At 40.0% G+C, this 8435-nt stretch overlaps 1 pseudogene; it reads right to left on the reverse strand.

Annotated features, from left to right (window-relative positions):
* Nucleotides 1–7512: 7512 nt before the first annotated feature.
* LOC129890993 (5S ribosomal RNA) lies at nucleotides 7513–7632 on the reverse strand (annotated as a pseudogene).
* Between the last annotated feature and the right edge of the window lie 803 nt (nucleotides 7633–8435).

Genomic DNA, 8435 nt, shown 5'->3' on the forward strand with positions numbered 1-8435 from the left:
ATACTTATTCCAAAACATGCCAAGAGGAAGCTTTACATACCTCGTATGGACTTCTCTTAATCATGTCCACATCGTCATCCTCCAAACCTATTTAACATGGAAGTAATGTGAGTATCAACAACCTTAAACTTTTCAGTGCCTTCAATTGCACCTAGGTATTCATGGAACCTATGTCGTTGTTCGTCTCCTCGACTAGGTCTTTAATTAGTTAAGGCGTTAACGAAAATTGGGCAGCACCTCCCCTATAATATGCCCTATCTGAATTTCCAATTACATCCCTAATCACTACATCCAATCAAAAACAACATCCTTCAGCATATATACCCTCAAACATGGCAACATTACACAACACAAGCTCCAAACCACTTGCTGAAAATTACGATATCAAAATAGGGTTTCTAGTCTTTATTTTGCAAAGCCTTTAATTATACAAAACGAGGAGTTGTGTGGCTGAAACCATAACATTAGGCCCTGCAACAACCCACACACACCTGTAATAGCACACCATAAGTACAATACTTTACTTCGACGACAATTTAACTATAACTACTCAAATTTAGATTGTCTTCGACGTCAAACATTTCTATGACATTTTAAAATTTACATCCACATATAGGGAGTTTAACACACTCCTTAATAATAACATAAATTCCAAATTGAAAGGTGAAACCTTACCTTACCCGAAATTGGCCAAAACTCGCCAAAACTGCACCTCGGAAACTTCTTGATGTGCTGAATTGGGGCGGACTGTTTATGTCCCTTCTCCTCTACCCCAAGTTGAAATTTTATGTTATAAAACACCATCATATCACCATGGTATATCCTGAATAATTAATTTGTGGAACGAAATCGAAGAACCCACATTCCAAGACCCAAACCCGTAGCTCCCTCGTTTTCCCCTCTAGCGTTTTCCTCTTCTTCTGTCACACTCTTTTAGGTGTAAAGCTCAACAAATAATTCTGTAGACATCATAAGACACATATATATATCTCCACATGCTTTAGTAACACCGTAGATAATTAACTCATGGAGGAAAATTGGAGACTTACCTTTGTTTTACTTGTTGTCATAGCTAGTCTCCCTTAGGCTCTAAATTTTCCTTTTCTTTGTTCTCCATAAGTTTAAGCTCAAGTAGAATAATAAATGACTTAGTAGTCATCCAAACACACATACATACACCTCATTAGGAGGTGACACCTGTCATCCCTATAGGGTAACACGTGTCCTGCCCCTATTGGGCTACTCTACCATGCAACCAATAAGGGGATACCATGTGTCCTTGGTGGGGCCCAAACCCAACTAGGTGGGTCACCTACTTGACCCCAAGAAGGTGGGTCACCTTCTTACTTGAGTTGCTTCCATGTGTCGCCTTCTTAGGCTGGTATGTGTCCTTCTCTTCTCTTCCTTGTGGGTTCGTAATCTCATTTTATTTTAAGAGCCTATGTAATACATTCTACGTAAGCTTGGTATGTCCTTAATTAGCTCAAGTGTATAAAACTTCTAAATTAGTAGCTTACATAGGAAAATTGAGTCCTACGACTCATTTCTTGGCCTCCAACTCATTCTGGATTCTCACGATTCTATTTCCAACCTTCCCTCTCTCATGGGGTGTCACATTCTTCCTTCCTTACAGTCGTCTGATAGTGTGGTAGATTATCTGACTCACTTGATAACTTCTAAGAAGCTTAAGAGACATTCTGAGCTAAAGAGTATGGGGTGTAACACTTCCCCCCTTTAGAACATTCGTCCTCGAATGTTAACTCACCTCGTAGGGTTTCACAAGGATTTTAGGGATTCTGTATTGTTACACCCCACACTTTTAAACTTAGAATGTCTCATAAGTTCCTTAGACATTATCATGTGATCCGGATACGCTACGCCATTATCAAACGACTCTAAGGAAGGGAGAATGTGATACCCCATAGTAGAGAAGGTTGGAAATGGAGTCATTAGAATCTGGAAGGAATTGGAGGCTAAGTAATGAGTTGTTGGACTCGATTTACCTACGTAAGCTACTAACTTGGAAGTCTTACATACTTAAGCTATTGGAGTACGTACCAAGATTGCGTAGCATGGATTACATAGGCTCTTAAAATAAGATGAGATTACGAACCCGCGAGGAAGGGGGAAAAAATGACATGTGGCAGCCAATGAAGGAGTGAAACATGGCAGCACCTCAAGCAAGTAGGTGAACCACCTTCTTGGGGTCAAGTAGGTGACCTACCTGTTTGGGAGAGGTGCGCCCCATTGCCACGTAGCAGCCTCTCCTTGCTTGCATAGATACGGTCGCCCAATAGGGGATGGACACGTGTCTCCGTAGGGGCTGGCACGTTTCACCTCCTAGTACCACCAATATACATGTATATCATGACTTATCTTCAGTTTATACTCACAAAACTGCAGCAGCAAGCAAAAGAAAGCAAACCCTAAAGTTGAGAGAAAATAGTGACGGCTTGGAGGAAAAAATAAGGTAAGTCCCGATTTCATTCTGTAAAGTAATTATCTAGCGTATACCACTATGATATGGAGGTATTATTAGTATAAAATAATGGCTTGGTGCAGCAAAAATTGGACAGCAAGCAGCCACGGCGTTCAAGTCGCGCTAGAAAAAGTTCTGAGGCAGTTTTGGCCAATTTCGGGTAAGGTAAGGCTTCTCCTTTAAATTTGGAATTTATGGTGTTATTATTGGGTGTATTACACACCTCTTAGGCTGCTGGAAGTTTAAAAACAATCGTGTAAATGCTCGACGGTAGAAACAATCGAAATTGAAGTCGTCATAATTAAATTGTAGTCAAAATGAGGCGTTGTGTGTGTGGAGGCTGCTGATGGTTGTGTGGTGCATGTTTCAGGGTCTAAATATGTTCTAAATTATGTGGGGGAGCTGCTGGTTTCATCCACATGACCCCCGGCTTCGTACGGGTAAAGGTTTTACAAAATAGAAACTAGAAACCCTATTTTGATATCGTAATTTCGAGCGAGTCGTTTGGAGGTTATGCTGTATATTATTGGTGTGAATTGATTAAATGTATGTTGTAGGTTGTTGTTGTTGGTTGAATGTAGTATTTAGGGATATAATTGGGCGCATTATAGGGGAGATGCTGCCCAATTTTCGTTAACGCCTTAACCAATTAAAGAACTAGTCGAGGAGATGAACAAGGAAATAGATTCCGTGAATACTAAGGTACAACCTAAGATACTGGAAAGTTAAGAGTGGTTGATATTCGTATTACTTTCATGTTGAATAGGTTCAAAGGACGATGAGGCCAATGGGATAAACAGTAACTCATAAGAGGTATGTAAAGCTTTCTGTTGGCATATTTTGGTATAAGTTCGTACAGCTATATTTCTTTCCTTTTGGCAAGTTTTAGCCTTAAGTGAATTGTGGGTGGAATATGGGGATAATTCCATTCGTATAACTCCAAGTACGCCTCATAACCCCTATCCACTACTTAGTATTGGAGTTTTTGTAAAGATTGAGTATTGCCTAGTAAGGCTTCTACACGTTAAACAGTAGTGGGTGGAAAGCTATCTCTCATTTCCCCTGATACGTATTTGGTACAAAAATGAGATTATGATGACATAATGGTTTACCGAGCCCATGATGGGTCGGGTACGAAATATGTATATGAAGATCACCTGAAGGAAAGTACAGACTATATAGAGTTTATTCTCTTTCTTCTTTTGGGCATGTCTTTGTCTTGGCTGTAAGTTGAATATGATATGAACTCCAGAGTAACTCCATTCTTAAATATCTCTTATTTACTTTTGAATATCGAACTCTGGTAGTAGTTGAACTATTCCCTGGAAACCTGTATATATTAAAGAAGTACCAAATGTATAGGCTCCAAGTCATGAAGACTATATGATACTAAGTGTTTTGAGTCAATAAATGATTTGTCCCTATGTTAATACATGTCTAGGGTCCCCGAGAATTACTTTTGAGGCAGCCCATAATGGCATTTAGAGGATACTTAGGATGACTACACCATTGCTCGGGTCCTCAAACAAAAGCTTAACTTTCTTATTTTATCGAGTCTCTTATAATGATTTAAATTTCATATAGTTACTCACTACTCTACTCGTGTATATTGTAACCCTTGTTTCACCGAGTCCCGAGCCAGGTACGTTATCGTGCACAACTCACTGCATTGTCCATCGAGCCCCTCACTAGAAGGCCGGGTACGTATGTATATATATATGATGATGTATTGTAATAAGGTGGTGATGGCGTCGGGCCTATGATGGCCCTACAGATGTGATTCCCCGGATCCCTGAAAGGGCCGGCTATATTGTATAAATTAAGCATGCATGCTTTCATAGTTCATAGAGTACAGGTACAGGTTTCCAAGTTTGATATTTTAGCCTCTGCTTCTCTACTTTAGATATGCTTCTAGTGGCATTATGTTATGTTTTACATACTCAGTACATATATCGTACTGAACCCCTTTCTTTGGGGGGGTTGCATTTCATGCCCACAGGTACAGGTACAGGTTTTGGGAGTCCGTCAGATTAGGATTCCATATAGCTCAGTTGGAAGAGACTCTATTGTATCGAAGACTAGTTATTTATACGGACCATTGATGTGTAAAATTGTTGTGTCTATTCAGGGGTACGGCGGAGACCCTATCCCGCCATATGTTGTTGTTAATATTTTTAGAGGTCTGCATACATGTATATGTGGGTTGTGTATGTCAGTTTGATTCAGCTGGGTCTACATGATATATAATATATGTTATTATGTTATAGAAGCCTTGTCGACTTGCGTGCCCTGTCATGTTGTGATACAAACAAAAAGGGCTACAGGTTTATGAAAAATGTTATCTCCCAGTGGAGCTCTGTTACATGATATTGTTTCATTTACAGTTTAATTTGACCACAATTGATAGCTAGGTATACGGGGGATCCAGGTCGGACCCCAGTCACGACCTACGGGGTTGGGTCGTGACAGAAGTGGTATCAAAGCAGTTCGTCCTTGGATTGTCTGCAGATCGTGTCTAGTAGAGTCTTGATTATCGATGTGTTGTACGCCACATCCATAAACAAGAAGCTACAGGACATTTAGGATGTTACCTTTCTTTCACATTTGAGATCGTGCTTTAGATTCGAGTCATAGGAAAATTCCTTATACTAACCTTGGATCTTAACAGAAAGACGACACCAACAGAAGGAAGTAATTGACGACATGGAAAGTTACAAAGCATGCAGGTAAGTAAAGTAAAGCCACAGAAGATATCCATCGGGTAAGGTATTGAAGTACTATTGAAATGTAAAGTTGAAACCTGAAAGGAAAGCAGACAGGAAGTGCAACAGATGCAATTTGAAGTTGGACATATGAGGTAAGTCCAATATTTTTATATTATTGTTGACGTTGAAAGCCCTGTGTGGCTGCGATATGAGATGACATTGAAAGCCCTGTGCGGCTGTGATATGATATGTATATATATATATATATATATATATTGGCCCTGTGAGGCATTGTTGGTATTTTCTACGTGCAGGTTTGGGGATAGTAAGAAGTGTAGAGGAAACTCTGCCGAAATTTTCCCAATACAAGAAAAAGGGAATAAAACATAGTTTATAACATATCTTGGAAATAGATACCAGGTACCTATAGGATGCTAAATTAAAGCTGTAAGAGATACTCTTTATGTCGTCGATAAGGGACACCCTCTTTGCTTGGGGAAATTTATTTCGAAGGAACAAAAGTCTGTCTAAGCAGTACAGTTCGGACCGCAGTATCTCCAACCATAATTGTGTTGTAGGAAAAAGAAAGATAAACTCAGGTTGAAGGGTAAGGTGTTTAGTAATTGAGCTTCACTCTTTTTGAAAGTCCCAAGTCCTTAATTCCTATCGTATATTAGACGAGTTGTTCATAACTTGAGGATAAACTTGGAAGGAGACCAGGTCAGGCAAGTATTAAAAGGAAAGTACTGTGATGTTTAAGAGGCTCTGGTTTCTTCCAACAATGATTGAAAAATGGTTTACGATAACAGTTTATAGTTCTCCACCGACTAATTGGGAAAAGAACTTCTAACAGAAGCACCTCAAAGAGATGTCAGGAACTGAACGCGAATACGAATTAAAAGGGAGATATGTAAGTATGAATTGAGCAGTGTGATACGAGTATGCAGGGATAAAGTGGAACCACTAGTAAGACGCACTTAGTACGCGTTGACTAAGTTAAAGGACTACGTTGAGAACGCAGTAAGAGCATGGGGCTTAAGATACAAAAAAATGATGCGTGTACACAACGTCACCCCAAAAATAGTGGAACCCTTAAGGATAGAGGATGGAAAACTTAAGGAACAAATGGCGCAACTTTTATTCGCCCCAAGAAGCAAAGGATATAGGTTGGGATAAAGCTACTACTTCAAGAAACCCTTAAATAGTTATAGTCGGAGTACTAGCACTGCCTAATTGGAATTGGAACGACTACATGTGCGAAGTAATTCTGGGAAAAGGAAAAGTAGAAGGTGGCCTTGGATGAGTTGTTCCTTGGGTCACATTATTCAAGTACCGATTAATAGAAAAGACATCACATTAAATATGGAAAGGTTCTCGTCGCTTCGTAATTTAGTCAAGGCTCCGTACGCGGATAGTCCAATTATAAAATATGCAGATAGACGGAGACATGATGCAGTACCAAATAGATTGGAGGAAGAGATTGGGTGAAATTGAGACTGGACAAAGAGACATAGAGCAAGGTACAAGCAGATGAAAGTACGAGTACCCTCTAAAGGGGGGAAGTTAATGAGAAAATGGCAAAGGTAGGAGGAGGCAATTGATATAGCAATATATTTGAGATAGATGTCTAAACTTCAATAAGATATCTTGCTGAACCAAGTTAGAAAGGTCTGGAAGCTACCAATAATTGGACGGAAGCCAGAATGCTACATAAGGCAGCATTAAGAAGTTTGTGACGAGACCCTGAACAACATAACACTAGAAGGCGGCTGCGTATAAAAAACAAAAGAGTGTAACCATGAAAGGATATCGACCAACTTGAGAGACATTACGAAGGATAATAACAACATGTTAGACCAAAATCCAAAATGTTGGTTATAGAGTTAGTCTCAAATGATGTTGCGATAGATAAATAACCAAAGAAAAAGGAATAGAAAACCTCCTGTGGTAGAAAATGAGGAGAACACAAAGTGAATAGAGGATAGGGGAGCTTATATGTCAAATTCCTTTAAAGCTATGCCAGCTAATAATAGCCAAAACCCAAAGCGGCTCCAAAGGTCACTATATGAACTAACTTTAGCGCTACTTAGTAGCCCACCCTAATGAATGGGTGCGTACAGAAAGGGGAGGAATACAATAGGAGAAGTTAAATCAAATTGACCAAGTAAAAAGGGGGACATGGTCATAGTGGAGCTAAAGGTCTACACCGATACTAGTTGCAAGACAATAGAGGAAAGCACAAGGCAAAACATAAAGACTCGCAAGACAATGCTAAGGTAAATCTGGAGCTAAGTTGAGTAACCCACACATTATGGCAAGGATTACAATAAAACGCGATACGAAGACTTCCCAGGAAGGTCACCCATCCTAGTATTACTCTCGCCCCAGCACGCTTAACTTCAAAATTCTGATGGAACTTAATGCGTTAGTGCTGGTATGATCACGCGAGATGGAAGAATCGGAACTAGTGGTAGAGAAACGACATGAGGTTATGTTCCTGGAGTACTATACGTTACGTTGAGGGTATTGTAAAAAAGATTTAAGCAAGACAAGAAGGATTAGCTAACTTCTAACTGACGACGCACTCAAATGCCATAGCTCTTCAACATAGTACCAGTTAATGAGAGGAAAACCACAGAAGAACTATATGGGCCAGTGGGCGAGGGAATTTCGACACCACTTGGCAGCCAACTCTGAGGGCAAAAAAGCAAAACCCAAAAGGTAAGGGTACCAGCCGATGTAATTTATGGATGACAGGAAGTAATACTTAAGGTCAAAAATTCCACAATATGACCGGGACTATAAGACTCACTTCGCACTCTAGCGCCAGATGACTCTGGAGGGAATGTTACTTGTGGTTTAATGATATTAGTCCCTTCTCCTTTGATAAAAGTCTACCTACTCAGCCGAGAAGGTGTAAAATTGTAGGGTAAAGGAGTGGTAGGACCTTACGGAGTCCCCACAGCTATTATCCCAGGCAAAGGAGCCAAAGTTGCAATTAACTACTGAGAAATGCAAAGATAGGTTAAGCCAAACTACCGAGATGGAATTAATACTATGGGTGAAGTAAGACATGGCCACGATTGGACCAAAGATCTACCCCAACATCGAGTGTAGTATAAGGGGAGAAAAAGGAAAGGTAAAACATAAGAACTAACGGGATAGCGCTAGGATACTTCTTGTACCCTCTCATATTCTTGTAAAGGTAAAGAATGACACAAGATAATGTGTCTAGAGGATTACAAGCGGGG

Source organism: Solanum dulcamara, chromosome 5, assembly GCF_947179165.1.
Source record: "Solanum dulcamara chromosome 5, daSolDulc1.2, whole genome shotgun sequence".
Taxonomy (NCBI): Eukaryota; Viridiplantae; Streptophyta; class Magnoliopsida; order Solanales; family Solanaceae; genus Solanum; species Solanum dulcamara.